This window comes from Procambarus clarkii, chromosome 5 (genome assembly GCF_040958095.1).
Source record: "Procambarus clarkii isolate CNS0578487 chromosome 5, FALCON_Pclarkii_2.0, whole genome shotgun sequence".
Taxonomy (NCBI): Eukaryota; Metazoa; Arthropoda; class Malacostraca; order Decapoda; family Cambaridae; genus Procambarus; species Procambarus clarkii.
This window is the reverse complement of record NC_091154.1, coordinates 17,089,998-17,113,661: the sequence shown is the minus strand read 5'-3', so window position 1 is coordinate 17,113,661 and position 23,664 is coordinate 17,089,998. Positions and strand designations below refer to the sequence as shown.

The 23,664-nt window shown below is 45.9% G+C and overlaps 1 protein-coding gene across 1 annotated transcript in view; it reads right to left on the bottom strand.

The window, feature by feature from the left end:
* LOC123763886 (uncharacterized) overlaps positions 1–23,664 on the bottom strand; it is a 229,387-nt gene that overhangs the window by 46,810 nt on the left and 158,913 nt on the right. The window lies entirely within an intron of this gene.

The following is a 23,664-nucleotide window of genomic DNA, read 5'->3' as shown; positions in this document are numbered from 1 at the left end:
ATTTTATGTGCTACATCCATATTTCTTGCATTGCCACTTGTTGTGTTGAATCATTTTAATGAAATTTTGCAATTGCACTTTCCAGTTTTTTTTTCTAAATTGCTGTGCTTAGCCTGGTTTAATTAATTTACATGCTTCTAATTCCAGCCATTTTCATGAAAGATTGCTAATTTAACCCTTAAATGGCGCATAGCTTTATACTATTTGACACCCACAGGCGCATACCAAAAAAAAAAAAAAAATAAAAAAAAAAAAATAATTTTTTCTTCCTAACCTGTTAATTTGTGTTCACTGATCACGGGAAAAATAATAAAAAAAATCGTAAGTGGCATATATTGCCCACTATAGGGCAGGGAAGTGTGACAGAAATCAGGCGCTGACTGAGCGTGCGTCCCAGGCGGTCTGTTGATCGCCAGCTGTCAGGCCAGAGTTAAAACAAAGAGATAATTACCTAATTATTTCAATGTCTCTGATTGATTTTTCGTAGTTTTTTTGCTGTAATATTATTCAATAGTGTGTAGTGTGATATATTTATATAATAAAATGAGTGAATCATCGCTGTACTCAAAAATATGGTGTGCGTACTGTGTTGATTCAATTATGTTCATCAAACAGTGAACAAATTCTTTGTTGGTTATTACACTATATACACAGGTTATATATAAGTATCTGGATGTTTTGTTCACCATGACAAACCACTAAGTTGGTATGCTGAGTGGCAGTGGCAGTGGCAGGCAGTGATTGGCTGCCACTGGCTGCCACTCCCTCCCTCACCTCACCTCACCTGCCTTGCCACCATTCTCCACCCACCATACTGTTTTTGCTTCTATATACAGACGTTATATATAAGTATTTACATGTTTTGTTCACCATAACTGTACATCTAAGCTTGTATGGTGAGTAAAGGCAGAGAGACGTAGCTACTCACACAGTCAGCTGGTGGCGGCCACCCTCAAGGCCAGACGCACTAATATTTCTCCTACAACAATACTGTTTGTGGTGTTATTACGCTATATACATACATTATATATACAGTGGAACCTCGATTAATGAGTGGCTCTATTAACGAGTTTTTCCAGTAACGAGCAAGCCACTCGCAGCAAATTTGTCTCTATTGACAAGCTTGCCTCTATTAACGAGCAAAACCACATGGTGTTTCCTAGCATCTCGCGGGTTCTCGCAAATTCTCGGACGCCTCCGACGCCAGTGTTGTTGTTGTATCGCACACGACAAGCATCCCTCTGGATTTATTTGAGCTTTTCTTTGGGTTTTTAGTGGTTTTGCGACTACAATTTGTAACACACGATGTCTCCAAAGAAGCTGCTTGCTAAAGATAATGTTGTCAAGAGGAAGAAAGACACAATTACTGTGGATTTGAAGAAGGAAATTATAGCAAAGCATGAGTGTGGTGTCTGTGTGACTGATCTCACAAGGGATTATGGCAGGTCTCATCAACAATTTACACCATTAGTAAGGGAATGAGGAGGTAAGGGAGGATGCTGCCTCTTCCACTGAGATCAGGGAAGTGTTTGGAATGTTTGAAAAGGTGAACCCATTCTAGGAAAAGCTGCCCTGATAAAGCAATGACAACCCGGTGTGTGAAAATGGTTAATTAATTTATCACTTTGTGATAACACTTTATGAAAGTGTTATCACTTTCGCAGGTATATGTCGCTTGAACGTGACACACTTTTTTCTCTTGAATGCACCCAAACACCGCGCTCAAGCGTTATTTGAGCAAATATTTCTATAAAATCCAATTCTTATCCGATCGTCTTGGGGATTGTATACATGTTTGCCATGAAATTTCCGTTTTCTTTAATAACCACATTGCCTATTTGAGAAAACGGCATTGTATTGTAGCTTCGTGGTAAGACTATAATATTGTTGACACAACGAGTGTAATCGATGTAGTTTTTTATTTGGTGCTGGTCTAATGCATCCTTGTGTGACATTTGAAATGAAATTTGGGTGAAATTCCCAAGAAGAGAGAGTCCGCCTGACTCAGAGATGGATTCTCCTTCCACACCATAACCCCTCTCCTCCTTCCCACCTCCCCATCGTCTCCCTCCAGCCAGCAACTACTCTTCATAAGGTAAAGTAAATATTAAAACACTACAACAAAATATTTATATTTACATGTGCAGTATTATATTTACATAAAAAAGTCATACAAGTATGGATGTTTTTGGGAGTGGAACGGATTAAATTTATTTCCTTTATTTTAAATGGGGAAATTTGTTTCTTAAGACGAGTTTTCCAGGTAACGAGCTTGGTGCCAGAACGGATTAAACTCGTTAATAGAGGTTCCACTGTAAATATCTACCTGTTTTATTCACCATACTTGTACAAGTAAACTGATATGGTGCCCAAAGACCATCGTGGTCATCAGTAAACAACATGATAAGTCCTGCAGACGACGCTCCTCCCTCACCAAAATGGCGGCTCCCAACCTCCTACTCTCGCTGTTATCTCACACTATACACACGTTATATATATAAGTATCTACATTTGTGTTCACCATAGCGAACCACTAAGCTGGTATGGTGAGTGCAGTCAATAAAAGGTGGCCACACACACTCAAAAGACAACGCCACCTTCCTCCTTCCCACAGCATTACTCCTCCCCCCTCCATGGCGCACAGCGCTAAATATCACCACAATCCTGCTATTATCAGAACCCTGGTCAGTTTTATCACAGTCAGGGGTCTTCTGTAATAATATCATCGCTACATAATAGCATGAACAAGTATATTATGGCATTTGTAGGCGATGCTGTGGTCACAAGCTGAACAGCAGTGCTGTGAGCTCATGCTGCGTGCGTTAGGCTTGGTAGCTCACTCAATACTGAGGCCCCTAACACCCTGGGGTTTGGCCCACGATTTTTTTAAAAAATGGTGTCTGTTTACAAGAGCCCTGATGAAGGTGTGGTGAACCCCGTGTATCTGCGGGCCGTTTAAATCTTGCGTAGTACTCCAAAGCATCATATGATGCGATGCGCAATTTACTGCAAGTCGGTCAAAGCATCATATGATGCGATGCGCAATTGAAGGGTTAATTCACAATTTTGCTTGTTCTTAATTATTTGTTGCCTAGCCCAATTTAATAATTTTATTTCTGCCATTTTCTTACTTTAGCCAAGTTGATTTTTTTTTTTAGTGTTTATTTTTGTGTATACCATTTCTGATGCCTGGTGCACTTAATTATAATCTGCGTTCAAACATTACTTCCACGGCTGTGACAATGCCTACCACTGTTGAAACCCCTTCAGGCTCAACGGGAGCAGTTGCTCGTCCCAATGTCCAGAGGTCAGCTCAGGAAATGGCTATTCCTCTTTTTGCTAGTGAATCCCGCTTATTAGAGTCATGGTTTAGTAAGGTGGAAGCGAAAACAGTTGCACGTTTTTCTAAGCCTACTAATGCAGAATACTTGGCAATTGCACGGTCAGCTGTGGACACAACCAAAGGTGATACACGTTTTGTTGTTGATGAGAAACCCATTGTTAGCCTCCAGTCTTGGTCTGAATTTAACCCTCAAACCGCTAGGGGCCCAAATGGAATTCACACCCACAGGCGCCAAAAAAAAAAAAAAAAAAAAAAAAAAAAAAAATCTTTCGTCTTAAAGAAGTGTTCATTTTTGTTCCCTGATCATGGAAAAAATAACAAAAAAGTCGTAGGTGGCGTATTTTAGCCGCAATAGGGTAGGGAAGTGTGGCAAAAAACCGGCGTTGAATGTAATGAAACGCCATTTTCTGGGTGAGACCCGGAGGCTCCCCGGAGCTATCCCAGGCTGATATGCTAATGTCAGACTTTGGCATCAGTCATGTGTATGGAGTTCTTAGGCCTACCGGGGACCATGGCCAGAACCGGGCCCCCTCAGAGAGGCAAGGGGAGCAATGGCCTATAGAAGCCCCCGTGTCGTTGGAAGCATTCTATGTCTGCCATCGACCGGAACAGGCACCCAGAAAGGTAAGCGCCTCAAAACAAACCCCTATTCTGGTTAAAATTGCTACCAAAAACCGAACTAGTGGATAGAACTCCCCAACCGAAAACAAGCAAACTAGTGTGACGTCACAGCCGCGCCGCTGTCTGCGCAGCTCCCCCCTCCCCGGGAGGGGGAAGGGGGAGCCCCAGACCCCCCGCGCCGGCTACCCACACCTCAGTTCTTGAGGCTGGATGTCAAAAACGCGAAAAACCGCCGACCGGAGGGAGGGAGGGATGCCGGGGAGCCTCAGGGACTCACCCAGAAAATGGCGTTTCATTACATTCAACGCTGGTTTTCTGGGGGGAGCCCCGTCGGCTCCCCGGAGCTAATTACCCACAGACGGAAAAAAGAGGGACTTACCCGGGAGGCGGTCATCGCTCACTCCTCAACTCGAAGCCGAGACAACTGGCTGCAACCGCCGACCCAAAGCAACACAGGCCCGATGGGGCCCACGGACATTCACAAGGTAACGAGCAGCCAGGACCCTGTTCGACCGCCAAAATCCCCGCGCCCGAATATCAGACCAAGACATATTGCCAAAGACGGCAGCAAGAGCCGCGAACTTACGAACGTCATGGGCACGGGGATAGACCGCAGGTTGGCTGGACTTAATAACCCTGCGGACGACCTGAGAGACCCGAACCCGCGAACAGGGAAGAAGGGAAACCGGATCAACCCACAGCGCGTCCCCGGACACAGAAGCTGTGGCGCGCAAATAACGGCGAAGCGCCGCAACTGGACACAAAACATGATGCACCCCCGGCATGACCAACCAAGCATCAACCACCCATGGACCCCTCCGGAACGCAGCAGTCTCATTCTTCACCAGAAAAGAAGGAGATGGCTGCAAACGAACAAAACAATCACCACGACCAAAAGAGCAGAAACCCCTGCGCCGGAGGAGAGCATAAAGCTCCTCTACCCGACCCCCAGAGGCCAAAGCCAACAAGAAAAGTGCCTTGGAAAAACAATCCTGGACCGAAGGGGCCACAACGAAACGAGGAGATGAAAGGAAAGCGAGCACTCTGTCCAAAGACCAGGACGGCTCAGGCGACGCATGAGCAGGCCGGAGGTGAAACAATGCACGAGACAGCTTGCAAAACGGTGCAGACGTAACATCGATACCGAAAGCAAGCTGAAGCGGCTCCGCCAGCGCCGCACGATACGAAGCAACAGTGTTAGGCATAAGATGACGGTCCTGAAACAACCACGAGAGGAAGGACAAGACCACCCGAACAGACAGGGAACTAACACGACGAAGACGCAAAAAGAAACGGAAGGACCACCAGGAAACTTCATACTGCCGCCGAGAAGAAGCCCTCAGGTGGGACACCAACAAGGAGGCCACCTGATCACCATAGAGATGATGATAGACTCGAGTCAAAAAAACCATACGCGAAGACTCGAGGAGAAGATCGAACCAGCCACGTGACGTACTGGCCCGATCTGCTGAAAGAGGCGGAACCGCGGGAAAACCCTCGGGTTCGGACACCGAGCAACCAGCACCTGAAACCAAGGCGGGGCCGGCCACCAAGGGGCCAGAAGGACAACTCTCCCCTGTTAAGTCTCTAAGCGAGTCAGGACCTGGAGCAACAGCCAGACTGGGGGAAAGAGGTACAGGAACCCCCACCTCGACCAGTCTAGCCGAAAGGCATCGACCCCGACGACCTCGCGATTGGGGAAGGGCGCCGCATAAACGGGAAGACGCCGCGACCACGCCGACGCGAAGAGGTCCACTTCAGGGCGCCCGAACGTCTGGCAAAGCCAACGGAAGGACTCGTCGTCGACCGTCCACTCTGTGGAGAGGGGAACGAAGCGAGACAGGGCGTCGGCCAAGACATTGGACACACCCCGTACGTGAACTGCCAGGAGAGCCAAACCCCAAGAACTCAGCAGACGAGTCACCCGAAGCGACCAACCCCAAAGAGACAAGGACCGCATCAAACCCCCGCGGTTCAGGCAATGAACCACCGGAGAGCAGTCCGAATGGAGCCGAATCGTTGATCCGCGGGCCACCCGAATCCTCCCCAGAGCAAACCACACTGCCGCGAACTCCCGCACCGTGCTGTGAGCTCGATGGAAGGACGGATCCCAACGCCCCTGGCCGGCCTGGTGAGCACTGGTCACAAAACCCCAGCCGAGAGAAGACGCATCCGTGTACACATCGAGCGAGGGCTCGGGTAGGCGCCAAGGCACTGAACCCCGAAAAACCCGAAGAAGAAGCCGGTGACGCAGCAACCGATGCAAGGCCCCTGGGGGTCGAACTCTGCGATCGCGAGAGAGGCGGAAGGGGGAACCCCGAAGGAACCAGAACAGCCGTCAAAGCCAAACCCGACCTGGCGGGTAGACCACCATCGCGAAGTTCAGGCTCCCGTACAGCCCCTCGAGCAACCGCCGGGTGACCCGAGGGCCCTCCAGAAACAGACGAAGGCGGGACCGCAGCCGCAGGAGAGATTCCGGAGGGAGAGACAAGGAGGCGGTTCGAGAGTCCCAAACGAGACCCAGCCAAGTCCGAACCTGGGAGGGAACCAGATGGGACTTCCTCCAGTTCACCAAGAACCCGAACTCGGTGAGCTGGGAAAGAACCAAATCCCTGGCTAGCAAGCAAGCTGACTGGCTGGGAGCCCAAACCAGTCAGTCGTTGAGGTAGGCCAACACCCGAACACCTAGGAGACGCAAACGAGCCACCACAACCCGTGTAAGGCGCGTGAACACGCGAGGTGCCAGGTTCAACCCGAACGGGAGACAACGAAAGCGGTAACTCAGATGCCCCACAACAAAACCGAGCCAGTCCCTGAACCGCTGATGAATCGGGACATGCCAATAAGCGTCCCGGAGGTCCAGGGACACCATCCAAGCTCCCGGCTCCAAGAGGAGCTGAACCTGAGACAGCGTAGTCATCCTAAAGGAGGGGCAATGAACCCAGGGGTTCAGACGGGACAAGTCCAGAATGAACCGCAGGTCCGCGCAGTCCCGTTTCGGAACCGGAAACAGACGGGAAACCCATCTGAGGGACGACGTCGTTTCGACGACGCCCAAGCGTACCCACTCCAAGACGACTCGACAGAGCGCAGGGGAAGAAACCTGGCCTGCCAGCCCCGACCCCCCAAAGGGGGGAGGGGCCACCCAATGCCACCTCAGGCCGCGAGACACGACCCGAAAGGCCCATGAATCGTGGGACCAGGCGCGGGCGAACAGTGCAAGCCGCCCCCCCCATCGCCCCGTCAAGGGGGCAAACCGCGAAAGGGCCGGCGACCCTTACGAGACCCAGAACCCTGCACAGCGCGAACACCGCGCCGACCAGACGAGGGAGGGTCCGCAGAAGGAGCCAACCCTGAACCTGGCACCAGAGGCCTACCACAACGAAAGGAACCCCGAGCCCTGGCACGACCTTTCCGGGAAGACCCACCCCAGGACCCCCGGAAAACCAACAAGTCCGACATCGGACGACAAGCCGCCGACGCAGCCTGAATAAACTGCGCCACGGCCGACTCTTCAAACAGAAGAGGACAAAAAGGTGAAGAACGCCTAAGAGCCAGAGCCCAAGCAGATTCCATGGAGGAACCCAGCACCGCCTGCCGACACGCGAGACGGGAAGCATAAAACAGGGAAACCGCATCCCGCAAAATCGGCGTGAACAGCTTCAACAAGGCAGCCGACGAACGCGCAGCCGAGGACAAGGTGCCGGACCCCGGGACGGACCCAAGCGTCCCCACATCCTCCACGAGCCAATCCGAAGACAGCTCCAGGAGGGAAAAGAACCGCAAGGCCGAAGCCAGAAGGCCCCGGGCGCGCAAGTCCTCCGCAATGAGTGCCGCCGAAAGGGAGGGAACCTGCACATGGAGTTGAATAACGCCCACATCGCGGGGAAGGGCAGGGGCAAACAAGCACTCATTCAGGTACTCAAGTTCGCCCCCCAGGAAAACCTGAAGCACCGTGGAAGCTTCCCGCCACTCCAGCGTGCGGGAACGACAGAAGGAATGCCAGGAATCCAGACCAAACAAGGGGCAGTCTGCTAGCCAGGACGACTCCGGAACCACGTAACGGAGCCAGAAAGGGAACGAAGTCCCAAACCTGAACGTGGACGGATCCATTTCCGAGGCATAATCCGGGTCACGCAGGAGGTAAGCAGCAAAGGCCGCTCGCACCACACTAGGTTGGATGCGATAAACCGAAAACCTCCGAAAGGACGGAACCGACGTACCCGGGGGAACACGGAACCGAACCAGGGGAGGGGCCGACACCAAATCCAACTCGTACGCAGAGGGAGGAAAAGAAAACCTCACTCCTTGTAACAATAAGCCCCGCTCAGTGGGAAGAAAAACCCAGGCGGGGTCCAGCGGAGCCCAAGGCCCCCAAGTCAGCCCCTCCCCAGCCTCGAGGTCCTTCACCACAGGACCCGAGGCCGAGTCCTCTCCCCAAGCCCCGACCCCACAAGATAAGGACGGAGCAGCCGGAAAAGCTGGAGGAAGGGGGGCCCACTGGTCAGACCCTGAAGTTTCGGCCGGGAGACAAGACTCGAATGCCTCTACCGCCCCCCCGGAAGGGGCACCCCCCGAAGCTGCCCGAGTCTCGAGATCAAGTAAACCCTGCTCCGACCCCGAAACCCTCAGACGCTTCGGGGCCGGAAGCAGGGGCGGGGGACCAGAACGAACAGAAGGGGAAGGATGAGGAGGTGCGGACTGAACCAGGATCGAAGCGACCCCCACCCTCAAGTCCGGGTCTCGAAAAGCAAAGCGGGGCAGCCCCGGGGCATCCGGGTGAGCAACCAACCGAGCGCGTTGCAACAGACGAAACCGAGACTGCAACGCATGCGCTGCCTGTACCCGAATAGAATCATCAGAGGATTGGGTAAATTGAGTCACAAGCAAGCAGCAACACTCACAGGACTCAGGGTCGAAACTATCACCGACCCAACAGGCAGCGTGGCAGAGGCAAAAACAATGAGGGTCACCCTGAGACAAGGGGACCGAGCAACCCTCAAACTCGCACACAGCGAGTGGGGACTCCGGGGTCACATCCATCGGACCCACGTGCCCCCTAGGGGATTCCCAGGGTCCTGAGCGTTTACTTTAAGAGGACTCGCGCTCAGGTAGTCCCAGGCAGGGTGCTGCAAACCGGCACCCAAAACTACCAAGCACACTTCTATAGCTGAACCCCAGGGACGTGTACACTCACGGGGACCTAGCAGGGGGCGCCACCGAGGAGAACAGTGGAAGGGCAAAAACAAACTGAATAAAACGACAGAACCCCCCACCAGGCAAAAACAAACTGAATAAAACGACAGAACCCCCCACCAGGCAAAAACAAAAAGAAAAACAAAACCCCGCAAGAGGACAGCGAACCCTAAGGAACAGAGCCGGCCGCGATGTCGGGAAATACAAGCTGAGCAGCACCCTGCGCCCCTACCAGTGCAAACTGCCTCTTACCTGCCGGTAACAAGGGAGAACAGAACACCCAAGAGCCCAACAGGCGGCCGAAAAACCGAAAGGTAAAACGGACCAGCAGAGGCAGACCCCGAGGAGCCTGTGGAAGGTGGCCCCAAGGGCAGTACTTACAGGGCACCTAGGGAAGGCAGCCCTAGGCGCATGCAGCCTGAGTACTGAAGATAACTCCTGGCTCTCGCACCCACAAAACCAACACCACACGCAAAACACAGTGCAGTAGCGACACCGGAGCCAGAGCACACGACCATCGCCTATAGCATCAGCCTCAAGAACTGAGGTGTGGGTAGCCGGCGCGGGGGGTCTGGGGCTCCCCCTTCCCCCACCCGGGGAGGGGGGAGCTGCGTAGACAGCGGCGCAGCGGTGTGTGACGTCACACTAGTTTGCTTGTTTTCGGTTGGGGAGTTCTATCCACTAGTTCGGTTTTTGGTAGCAATTTTAACCAGAATAGGGGTTTGTTTTGAGGCGCTTACCTTTCTGGGTGCCTGTTCCGGTCGATGGCAGATATAGAATGCTTCCAACCACACGGGGGCTTCTATAGGCCATTGCTCCCCTTGCCTCTCTGAGGGGGCCCGGTTCTGGCCGTGGTCCCCGGTAGGCCTAAGAACTTCATACACATGACTGATGCCAAAGTCTGACATTAGCATATCAGCCTGGGATAGCTCCGGGCTCCGGGGAGCCGACGGGGCTCCCCCCAGAAAAGGGGCGTTGGCAGAGCCTTCGCCAGACGAGGTCTACTCCGCCCGAGCTGTCAGACGGCAGTTGCCACATATATATTATTACCTAATTATTTCAATGTCTCTGATTGATTTTTTCTTAGTTTTTTTGCAGTAATATTATTCCATACAGTAAATTGTGGTATATTTATATTATAAAATGTGTGAACCATTGCTGTACTCAAAATTATGGTGTGCATATTAGTGATTCAATTATTATATTCATAAAACAATAAACAAATAGTTTTGCTGTTGTTACACTATATACATAGGTTATATATAAGTATCTGCATGTTTTGTACACCATAACGAACTACTAAGTTGGTCTTGTGAGTCAAAAAGCAACGAGGAGTGACCGCCAAACATCAGCCAGCCACTCTCTGCCACTCCCTCCCTCATCACAACCTCACTCACCCTCATTCAACTCCCACAATACTGTTTTTGTATTTATTCACTATACACGGACATTATATATACGTATTTACATGTTTTATTCACCATAACTGTACATCTAAGCTTGTATAGTGAGTAAAGGCACAAAGACGTAGCTACTCACACAGTCAGCTGATATGCGGCCGCCCTCAAGGTCAGACGCACTAATATTTGTCCTCCAACAGTATTGTTTGTGGTGTTATTACGCTATATACACACATTATATATAAGTATCTACCTGTTTTATTCACCATACCTGTACAAATAAGCTGGTATGGTGCCCAAAGATCATAGTGGCCATCAGTCAACACCATGCCAAGTCGTGCAGACGATGCTCCTCCCTCACCAAAATGGCGGCTCCCAATCTTCTCCTCTCGCTGTTATCTCACACTATACAAACGTTATATATAAGTATCTACATTTGTGTTTACCATAGCGAACCACTAAGCTGGTATGGTGAGTGCAGTCAATAAATGGTGGCCACACACTATCCCAAGTTCTTTCCCAAGAGGCAGACAAGTGGAGCTCCAGCATATTTCAATAATCCTAAATATTGTAGTACAGGATGATGATAGTGAGTGGTGTCCCAGAGAACATAAAGGTATAGTGCTTTTGAAAAATAGGTGAGATAACAGGAATGTGCCAAGGGAAGTGAAATAGTGGATGAGAAAAAGTTACCCCTAGTGTTTACAGTGCGGAGAACAACATTCAAGATGGCCGCCTGCAAGAGGAAATACAAAACAGAGCTTGATTTTGCTGGATTCAGTGAAGAAAGCATTGAGATAACCAGTCTATACAACAAGGTGGTAAAATTAGATACTATTGTGACCTCTCATGTAGAAATAATTAGTAAATTGAAAGAAAGTAATGACCATTTAAATAGCAAAGTTGTCTGTCTTGAGGGTGTAGTGAAAGACTTGCGCAAGGATAAGATTCATTTGAAAACTAATTGCAAAGCCATGGAAGAAGAAAATAGACTCTTAAAAATAGCTTTGGAAGAATATAAAGTAAATTTAAACATAAATAACTACAATAGGTTAGGTAAGGAATTTCAACAGGAGAAACAGCTTTTGTCAGCACAGATGGAGGAAGTTACACAGGGAATAGAACAGTGCAAGAAAGATATGCAACTCACTTATGCACAAGTGGCCAAGGAGAAGGAAAAAATAGAAGAAGCAGTAAAGGAAGTCAAACACTGCAGCAACCAAGATTAAACAAACATTAGGCTAGAAGTGAGGAAAGAATTGGCATCTAACCCGAAGTTGGTGCAAAACACAGTTGATCGGAGTAAGTCCCTGATCATTTTTGGCTGCAAGGAAAAGGAGATAACATCTAGGTCAGAAAGAGCTGTAGAAGAAGAAATAGTACTAGATAAAATTGTTGGCCTCATGGAAGGTCTTACAACCATAGAGAATGTCTGCGACTACAGGAGAATAGGCAGATATGTAAAAGGGAAAGATCGACCTTTGAGGATCACTCTAAAAGGTACCAAACAAATGGAAGAAGTATTAAGGAATGCTAGAAAATTACAAAGTGATGAGGATGGGAAAGTGTGGTCGTTAAGACGTGATCTTCAAAAGAAGATAGAGAGAAGCTGAAACTGAACCTCGCCGAGGCAAAACGTTTAAATGAGAGCAGGAATGAAGAAGAAATCAATTCTTTTTTCTACAAAGTGATAGGGGTAGGCAGGCCAGTAAAGTGGTACATAAAGGCAAACCAACAATATCATTAGAGAAAGGGGGAGTGAAAAATAAGAAGAGGGGGAACAAGTTCCTCAAGATTGCATACACCAACATAGATGGAGTAAGATCAAAGATACTGGAGTTAAGTGATATAATACAGCTGAAGACACCAGACATTGTTGCACTCACGGAGACAAAACTTGAAGATGCTATTTTAAATGAGGTCATATTTCCAAGGGGCTACTCAATTTGGAGACGGGACAGAAAAATCAGGAAAGGCGGTGGCGTTGCTGTGCTGGTGAAAGAACACTTAAAGGTGAACGAAATAGTGACTGCCAATCCACAAGAAGTTGACATAATAGCACTAGAGATCTGCCATGAGGATGATAAACTAATGATCATAAATGCATATAGTCCACCGTTAAGCAGCACATAGTCAAAGGAGGAGCTAGATAGTAAACGAGAAGGTCTTATAACAATAATGAGAGAGATCATAGCGAGAGCGGATAACGATAGTTCACGACTGTTGATAGTCGGCGACCTCAACTTGAAATCCATAGACTGGGAAGCATGTGAAGCTAAAACAGAAGATTTCTGGACCTGTAAATTTGTAGACCTCATCCTGGAAACAATCTTGTATCAACATGTTAAACAAGCTACGAGGATGAGGGAAGGGGACGTCCCCTCCATGCTAGATTTGATATTTACCAGGAAGGAGGAAGAAATATTTGACATTCAGTACTTTCCTCCCTTGGGTAAAAGTGACCATGTCTTTTTGGGAATAAAGTATGCAATGCGTTATAATCTGGAAGAAAATATGACGGTCGATGCAAATGAAAAACCTGACTTCAGGAGAGGACATTGTGGCAACCTTAGAAATTTTTTTAGTGAGTATAATTGGACAGACTTGTTGCTAGGCAAGGAAGTGAATGAGATGTATGTCAGGTTTTGTGAAATATATGATAAAGGGACAAAAAAATTTATACCAAAACAGAGAAGCAGAACTAGGAAACAGGATTGGTTCAACAGAAAGTGCGAGAGGGCCAGAGACCAAAAGACACAAAAATGGAATCAGCATAGGAAGAGGCCGAACCCCCAAACATACCAGCGATACAAAGATGCGAGAAACAACTACACGGCAGTGAGGAGAGAGGCAGAAAGAAATTTTGAAAAGGGGATTGCAGACAAATGCAAAACAGAACCAGGTCTGTTCTATAAATTCATAAACAACAAATTGCAGGTAAGGATAATATTCAGAGGTTGAAAATGGGAAATAGATTCACGGAAAATGAAAAGGAAATGTGTGAAACATTAAACGAAAAGTTCCAAAGTGTGTTTGTACAAAATGAAATCTTCAGGGAACCAGATACAATAAGAATTCCAAAGAACAACATAGAGCACATAGAGGTGCCCAGAGACGAAGTGGAAAAAATGCTCAAGGAGCTAAATAAGAACAAAGCATTTGGTCCAGATGGAGTTTCACCATGGGTTCTGAGAGAATGTGCACCTGAGCTCAGCATTCCTCTTCAACTGATTTTTCAGGCATCCCTGTTTACAGGAGTCGTAGCTTACGTGTGGAAAAAGGATAACATAGTTCCAATCTACAAAAGTGGAAGCAGGGAAGACCCCCTCAATTATAGACCGGTATCATTGACAAGTGTAATAGTGAAAGTATTGGAAAAACTAATCAAAACTAAATGGGTAGAACACCTGGAGAGAAATGATATAATATCAGACAGACAATATGGTTTTCGATCTGGAAGATCCTGTGTATCGAATTTACTCAGTTTCTATGATCGAGCCACAGAGATATTACAGGAAAGAGATGGTTGGGTTGACTGCATCTATCTGGACCTAAAAAAGGCTTTCGACAGAGTTCCACATAAGAGGTTGTTCTGGAAACTGGAAAATATTGGAGGGGTGACAGGTAAGCTTCTATCATGGATGAAAAATTTTCTGACTGATAGAAAAATGAGGGCAGTGATCAGAGGCAATGTATCGGACGGGAGAAATGTTGCAAGTGGAGTACCACAGGGTTCAGTTCTTGCACCAGTGATGTTTATTGTCTACATAAATGATCTACCAGTTGGTATACAGAATTATATGAACATGTTTGCTGATGATGCTAAGATAATAGGAAGGATAAGAAACTTAGATGATTGTCATGCCCTTCAAGAAGACCTGGACAAAATAAGTAGATGGAGCACCACTTGGCAAATGGAATTTAATGTTAATAAATGTCATGTTATGGAATGTGGAATAGGAGAACATAGACCCCACACAACCTATATATTATGTGAGAAATCTTTAAAGAATTCTGATAAAGAAAGAGATCTAGGGGTGGTTCTAGATAGAAAACTATCACCTGAGGACCACATAAAGAATATTGTGCAAGGAGCGTATGCTATGCTTTCTAACTTCAGAATTGCATTTAAATACATGGATGGCGATATACTAAAGAAATTGTTCATGACTTTTGTTAGGCCAAAGCTAGAATATGCAGCTGTTGTGTGGTGCCCATATCTTAAGAAGCACATCAACAAACTGGAAAAGGTGCAAAGACATGCTACTAAGTGGCTCCCAGAACTGAAGGGTAAGAGCTACGAGGAGAGGTTAGAAGCATTAAACATGCCAAAACTAGAAGACAGAAGAAAAAGAAGTGATATGATCACTACATACAAAATAGTAACAGGAATTGATAAAATTGACAGGGAAGATTTCCTGAGACCTGGCACTTCAAGAACAAGAGGTCATAGATTTAAACTAGGTAAACACAGATGCCGAAGAAATATAAGAAAATTCACCTTCGCAAATAGAGTGGTAGACGGTTGGAACAAGTTAAGTGAGAAGGTGGTGGGGACCCAGACCGTCAGTATCAAAGCGTTATATGACAAAGAGTGCTGGGAAGACGGGACACCACGAGCGTAGCTCTCATCCTGTAACTACACTTAGGTAATTACACACAGTCAGAAGACGACGCCACAACCCTCCCTCCCAACGGTCAGTCTAATTACCACAAGCTACACAAGCTTCAGAAAGCTTCCTGGCAATACGTTAGTAATGAATAAATATGATATATTTACTCATTATAATGTTGGTGCTGAATGTACAACACGAAAAAACATAATTTTTATCTGAAAAAGTATCTTTTTATAAAAAAATTAGACGAAAATAAAAAGCTGGTGACGCCAAATCAAGTCGACGATCCAAGCTTCGGTTAGGTTAGGTTAGGGTTGGTTTAGTTAAGTTAGGTTAGGTTAGGATAGGTTAGGATAGGTTAGGTTAGGTCAGCCTAACTTAACATATCATATTTATTCATTACTAACGTATTGCCAGGAAGCTTTCTGAAGCTTGTGTAGCTTGTGGTAGCTTGTGGTAATTAGACGGACCCCCTCCCACAGCCTTACTCCTCCCTCTATGGAGCACAGCGCTAAATATCACCACAATCCTGCTATTATCAGAATCCTGGACAATTTTATCACAGTCAGGGGGCTTCAGTAATACTATCACTGCTAAATAATAGCAGTATCATTTATATTATGGTATTTGTAGGCGATGCTGTGGTCACAAGCTGAACAGCGGTGCTGTAAGCTCGTGCTGCGTGCGCCAGCCTTGGTGGCTTGCTCAATACTGACGCTCTAACACCCAAGAATGTTGACCTGGATTTTTTTTCTAGGTGGCATCTGGCAACTATCGGTTGTGGCTGTACTATAGCTGCCCCTATCCCAGGCGAGGCGTTTAAATTAGAGCGCTAGACACGAAATCATATATAAATGATGTGCGCGGTTTTGGTTTTGTCACTGATATCATTTATATACGATATGCGCGGTTTGAGGGTTAAGGATTTCTTTCACCGGCGCTTTGTTAACAAAGAAGACCTCGACCCGTATAGGTTAGTCAAGAAAATTGCCAATGCCACTATGCAGCCTGGTGAGTCGTTTAATGCGTTTACTAGCCGTCTCGATCAGTATCTGTATGCCTTAGTGTCTGCTATGATTAGTTCGTCTTGGGTAGATAAAGACAATAATCTGTCCCCTAAGGCTATGGCCAAGATGATAGCATTTGGAACTTTAATGCATTTTGCCCCAGAATATACTAAACCGATCATTGCGCAACAAAATTTTGGAGATAAACATGAAATTGGTGAAGTGTTTGAGGCTATTAACAATGCTACCGATAAACTAGCTCCCCGAAGTGCTCAACTGTTGCCACCCTCTGATACTGTAAATGTAGTAACAAGCTCTCAGTATCCTCCCACAAACTCTCAAAACTCTTGGTCGCAGAAGCGTACCCATGCTCGTAGCCCCCAGTCAAATTCGCCTCCTCATAAGTTGCTGAGATGCCATAGTCCACAACCATCCACTCCCTCATGTTGGCATTGTGGTAAGAGTAACCACCTCGCAAGGGACTGTTGGTCCACCCCTAGATCATCATCATCCCCTAGACAATTCTCTCGGTCCCCTTGTCAATCTAATCATTCTAGGCTCCCATATTGCAAGTACCATAAACAAGTTGGTCACCACACTGCGGATTGTAGAGCTAGGCAAAGGACATCCCCACCTCGTAACTCCCATGGTCAGTCTTTGCGAGGCGCACAGCGTCCAAGACATTATCAGAACTCGCGTAATTACAACTCCCAGCCCAACTATAATGCAACTTCAAATTATAATACTCGGTCACATAATGCTGGAGTTCAGAATGTTCACTCCATGTCGTCGGGAAACCCCCAAGGCCATCCGCTAACCAATCCTAGTGCCCTCCCTGTGTATTCAGTAGCTACCCAAAATAGATTTGGACACTTGACAGAGGAGGACACTGACTCTAAACCAGTTGTAGATGTTGACGGAACCACAGTGAATTTGACACAGACGAGATGCAGATATCCCAGACAACATACGTCACAAGTAGTAACTTGTCCAGTCTCAAGTGATGGTCCCCTTGTCTCAGTCATTGTACATGGTAGAGTTTTAAGTTTTTCTTGACTCAGGTGCAAAAGTTAATATTGTCAAGTCCTCAGCTCTTAGAGACATTGAAAGTAAGCACCCTACTACTTTAAAACAGTCACCCATACCTTTTCTAAGTGGTATTTCAGGGAATAAAGTAAAAGTTCAGAGTGAAATTGACCTCCCACTCAAATTAAATGATGTCACATTGTCTATACCATGTTTAGTTGTTGACATTATTCATTTTCCTGGAGACATTCTCTTAGGTCTGTACACCATGATTGACGAAAATATTGCATTGTTTCCTCATCGTTGGAACATTAGTATTAACGACCACGTCATACCCTTGTGTAGCATGTATCGACAGGGCCATGAGTTCAACCTTCAATCAGACTACGTTAATTTTGTTGACACCCGCCTTGCTAGCGTAGGTTTGTCAGATCCTTGTCGTGGTACCTGGTTGATGGGGTTCTGGGAGTTCTTCTACTCCCCAAGCCCGGCCCGAGGCCAGGCTTGACTTGTGAGAGTTTGGTCCACTAGGCTGTTGCTTGGAGCGGCCCGCAGGCCCACATACCCACCACAGCCCGGTTGGTCCGGCACTCCTTGGAGGAATAAATCTAGTTTCCTCTTGAAGATGTCCACGGTTGTTCCGGCAATATTTCTTATGCTTGCTGGGAGGACGTTGAACAACCATGGACCTCTGATGTTTATACAGTGTTCTCTGATTGTGCCTATGGCACCTCTGCTCTTTACTGGCTCTATTCTGCATTTTCTTCCATATCGTTCACTCCAGTACGTTGTTATTTTACTGTGTAGATTTGGTACTTGGCCCTCTAGACCAGTTGTAGTTGCTTCTGTAGTTGCAGTTGTATCCTTCTCGGGTAGCATACCCGAGAAAACGGGCACTCGATTGAAGCATCGTAGTTGTGCAGTTGTTAAGGAGAGTGAGTATCGGGACTTTCTGGAAGGGGACGCCCTAATGGATTCTCGTTGTCTCGCTCGCCTGGCAGCTTCCATCTCTGAAGTCAGTGGTTCCACGGCTACTGACACTGTGCTGCACTCTCATTCTCTCACCAGAATAAGAGTTAAGGTTCAGGGAGTGCCTGAGTTGTCGAATATGATTGCGGAAAGTGAAACATGTAAAGTGAATGGTACGTTTGTTGAACCCTCCTGGCACACAGTGCAGGATGGTACTGTTACATTGTATATTGCAAACACTAGTAATGCCGACATCCATCTCCAGTCTGGTACCCATGTTGTAGATTTTTCCCTTTACTTGTTACCGGTGCAAGTTGTGGATGATGTCTCCATGGATCATACTGTTTGTACACTCACACCAGGAGAACAGGGATCTCAGCCAGAGGTGCAACACCTCAGTCCTACTGATTTTCCTGACTCTGTGGCTTAGCTTTTGAAAATTTTGAACATGAATAGAGCCGTTGTTGCTCTACCAGGAGAAAAGTTAGGTCTCACTCCTCTTATTACACATAAAATTCCCCTTGAACAAGGAACTACGCCTATTTATGTACCAGCTTACTGTCTTCCCCATTCTCAGAGAGCAGAAGCCGATAGACTCACAGAGGAAATGTTACAGAGTGATGTAATTGAATCGAGTAATTCGCCATGGAATGCTCCATTGATTCTTGTACCAAAGCGAGATGGGACTTGGAGACCTGTAATCGATTATCGGAAGCTTAACAGAGTAACGATACCTGATCGTTTCCCACTTCCAGTTCTAAATGATTTGTTGCAAAGTATTGGTCGAAATAAAGTATTCTCAACATTACATTTGTTGCAGGGATTTTGGCAAATCCCCCTTGATGAGGAAAGTAAACAATTGACAGCCTTTAGTACTCCCAATGGTCATTTTCATTTCAAAAGAATGCCATTTGGTTTGCAGAGTAGTCCAATAACCTTTTCATGGCTCATGACAAATCTATTTCGTAGATTGATAGGAAGTACTCTTCTAGTTTACCTTGATCTCATAATCATGTTGCAAGATGTTCAGACTCATTTCCAGAACCTTGAGAAAGTACTTGCAAAGCTCGCTGAAGCTAATTTAAAAATAAAGCTTGCAAAATGTTTATTTTTAAAGAAGATTAATTTCCTAGGTCATACAGCTACACCTTCAGGTATTACATTGAATGAATAAAAAATTATTGCTGCCGGTGAATTTCCAACGTCTCGTACCACAGAAGCCATAAGACAGTTCACAGGTCTTGTAGGATTTTATCGTTCATTTATTGCTGGATTCTCTATTATAGCCGCTCCACTTTACAAGTTGCAAAGAAAAGATGAACCCTTTGTTTGGGGAGAGGCCCAGGATCAGTCATTCAAAAAACTCAAGGCAGCCTTGATTTCGTCACCTGTCCTTAGGTACCCAGATTTTTCTAAACCTTTTACGTTGGTTACAGATGCTAGTGACATAGGTCTAGGTGCTGCATTACTTCAAACAGAAGGTCACAGAGATCACGCAATAGCTTATGCTAGCCGCACATTATCTAAAGAAGAGAAAAATTATAGCGCAACAGAACGAGAAGCCTTGGCAGTTGTCTGGGCACTTAAACATTTCAAGGATACAATTTATAATTACCCAGTTCATGTTCTTACAGATCACCAACCATTAATTCCCTTGTTCAAAAATAAGAATCCAGTTGGAAAGTTTGCTAGATATTTGCTCACAATTCAAGAATTCAATCCAACATTTGGATATATTCCAGGAAAGCAAAATGTTGTAGCCGATGCGTTTTCTTGACACGTAGCTGCTATTCAGTTAAATTATCCAGCATTAGATGCTACAGTAGTCGAGACGTAACAGAGACAAGACCCCATATGGGCACCCGTCATTAAATTTTTGACTAAGCAAGACACTCGCCCGATTCATAAACCGCCAGTACCATTGAAAGAATTAGTTATGTTGGACAATTTACTGTGTAGAGTAGTAAAGCTAGGGACATCCCCGAGGAAATGTTGTCAGTTAGTTGTTCCAGCTGTCTTGGTACCAACTGTGTTAAAAATAATCCATGATGCTCCTGCAAGTGCACATCCAGGAAAGGATCGTACACTCCAACAAGGTCTATTGAAGTATTTTTGGCCAAAAATGGCTAAGGAGATTGCTCATTATGTTGACAGATGTTTAACCTGCTTACAGCACAAGGGACATGTTTCAGGACCTAATCCAATTCAGGTGTACCCAGCAACTAAAGCTCCTTGGGAACGAGTATCGATGGATTTGTTGATAAATTTTGCGGCAACAGAGAAAGGGAACAAACATTTGCTTGTAATGGTTGATAATTTTTCACGATTTTGTGAACTAGTTCCTATCCCGAACAAAACAGCAAAAACTATAGCCAGCGCATTCCATGACCAAATAATTTGTAGATATAGTATGCCTAAAGTAATCCTTTCAGATAATGGTCCAGAATTCATTAATAGTATTTTAACTAGCTTGTGTGATTTATATAACATTAAAAAATGTAGTATCATGCCTTACCACCCAGCTAGTAATGGATTAGCCGAACGTACTAACAGGAAAGTGTTAGATGCCTTGAGAGTCACGTTGAATTTTGATAACAACAATTGGGATGATTTTATACCCTTAATTCAGTGTGCCATAAATTCTTCAATTAATGTTTCTACAGGTGACACACCTCACACTATTCTTTATGGTACAGATAAGATCCTCCCTAATGAATTGATTAATGTACCTCCTACTCCCTTATATAACGTAGATGATTTTGTTCAAGTGAAGCGAAGACAAATGCAACTAGTATTCAAGAAAATACGAGAACAACTGTCCAAAGCAACAGCCGAGTTCACTCTAACAAGGAATGCACGAACTAAACCCAGTAAAATAACTATTGGATCTGTAGTAATGATACTTAACCATCACAGGTCTGGCCCTATGTACAAGTTAACTAAGAAATTTTTGGGTCCATATAAGGTAACCGAGCTTATCAAAGGTAACAAGTACAGACTTGGGAACTTGTTAACAGGAGAGTATATAAATGAACATTTAGACCACATGAAGTTAGCTAAAATGACTGTTGACGAGACTGATGAGGAAGATGACAATGAACTTACCCAGACAGATACTCCTACTCGGACACCACCTTCTGTGGTTGACAGACCACTTGATGTTCAGCAACCCCATACTAGCAATTATAATCTTAGATCTAGACCTCTCGTTTCAACCGTGCACTCACCACATGTCCATTGGCTAGATGTTAACGAGGATATCTCTCAAGATGATAGTTTGTCACATGCAGTTTCATCTGTTCCGGACCTTCAGTCAGAGCCAGAGTTGTATAGTGCTCTGGATGAGCTAAGTGTAGATATCCGCAGAATTTATAATTGAGTGCACTCTGCAGTTATTCTGTTTTGTTTTGCAAAATTCATTTGCAGTATTTCCACCACATGTGTCTTATTATTACCATTATATATATATAGTATAATGAAGTTTTTCTCAACTTTATTTTGTTATAAATTAGATGCCATTAATAAATCTACTACCATTTGCATTTTTACAGTGCTTGTCATAAGAGTTCATTAATGTTCTAGCAACCACATTGAGGCCAGTGAATCCTGACTGCTATGAAGCAGATGTTAGTCTTCTTGATCCAGGTCTTGTATATAGCATGGAAATATATTGTACTATTGTACTATTGAAATATATTGTGGGGAGCCGGTCGGCCGAGCGGACAGCACACTGGACTTGTGATCCTGTGGTCCTGGGTTCGATCCCAGGCGCCGGCGAGAAACAATGGGCAAAAGTTTCTTTCACCCTATGCCCCTGTTACCTAGCAGTAAAATAGGTACCTGGGTGTTAGTCAGCTGTCATGGGCTGCTTCCTGGGGGTGGAGGCCTGGTCGAGGACCGGGCCGCGGGGACACTAAAAGCCCCGAAATCATCTCAAGATAACTCAAGATAACTACATTAAATATATTGTACATTGGTCTTGTAAATATATTGCACATTAACAAAAAAAAAAAAAAATCCTCATTATCTATCTAAAAATCTTAAAATTCATTTGTGGTTGTGAGGTCAGAACTTTGTTCCATTAATGTAATAATTGTTTAATTTAGTATTGTTTCAAGCACATGCCATTAACACATGTTAATAATTTTGTTTAGGCAATACTGTACCTTGAGTTGTATTGTTCATATCTGATCAGTAGACATACACATGTTCTTAATACTCTGGTTTAATTAAAGCATTGTTACCATGATTTTCACCTATTATGATCAATTTTTTTTTGGTGCATACGCCGAGTTGTTAGTATTATGCACACCTGATCTTCTTTTAATGTTTATTATGCAAATTTCACATGTAAGCCATTATTGAATGCCACCGAGGTCCTTTCAGTATCATTGTAACTATATAGCTAGCCAGAGCTTGTCGACAAGGGACGTCGACTTGGTAGCGTGTCCGAGCGGTGTTATACTCAAATTATATGGCGGTTGGAATATAACCAATCACAGGCGCGTAGGCCTCTGACGTCATGCCAGACAGAGGAGCACCAGCCGTGCTTGCAACAGGGCACAGTTCTCTCACAGACCCAGAGTAGGTTCGGACCTCGGCTGGCCAGTTATACACCTTGCTGTCTTAATCAATAAAACTACATTAGTGCCTACTGTGTATAACATTCAACCCAACAAGGCAACGAATACATGGGTAGTAGTGGTGGTGTGAAGGTGGTGGTGGTGGTACATGGGTAGTGGTGTTGTTGTGAAGGTGGTGGTACATGGGTAGTAGTGGTGTTGAGAAGGTGGTGGTACATGGGTAGTAGTGGTGGTGTGAAGGTGGTGGTGGTGGTACATGGGTAGTGGTGTTGTTGTGAAGGTGGTGGTACATGGGTAGTAGTGGTGGTGTGAAGGTGGTGGTGGTGGTACATGGGTAGTGGTGTTGTTGTGAAGGTGGTGGTACATGGGTAGTAGTGGTGGTGTGAAGGTGGTGGTGGTGGTACATGGGTAGTGGTGTTGTTGTGAAGGTGGTGGTACATGGGTAGTGGTGTTGTTGTGAAGGTGGTGGTACATGGGTAGTGGTGTTGTTGTGAAGGTGGTGGTACATGGGTAGTAGTGGTGTTGAGAAGGTAGTGGTACATGGGTAGTGGTGTTGTTGTGAAGGTGGTGGTACATGGGTAGTAGTGGTGGTGTGAAGGTGGTGGTGGTGGTACATGGGTAGTGGTGTTGTTGTGAAGGTGGTGGTACATGGGTAGTAGTGGTGGTGTGAAGGTGGTGGTGGTGGTACATGGGTAGTGGTGTTGTTGTGAAGGTGGTGGTACATGGGTAGTGGTGTTGTTGTGAAGGTGGTGGTACATGGGTAGTAGTGGTGTTGAGAAGGTAGTGGTACATGGGTAGTGTTGTTGTGAAGGTGGTGGTACATGGGTAGTAGTGGTGGTGTGAAGGTGGTGGTACATGGGTAATGTTGTTGTGAAGGTGGTGGTACATGGGTAGTGTTGTTGT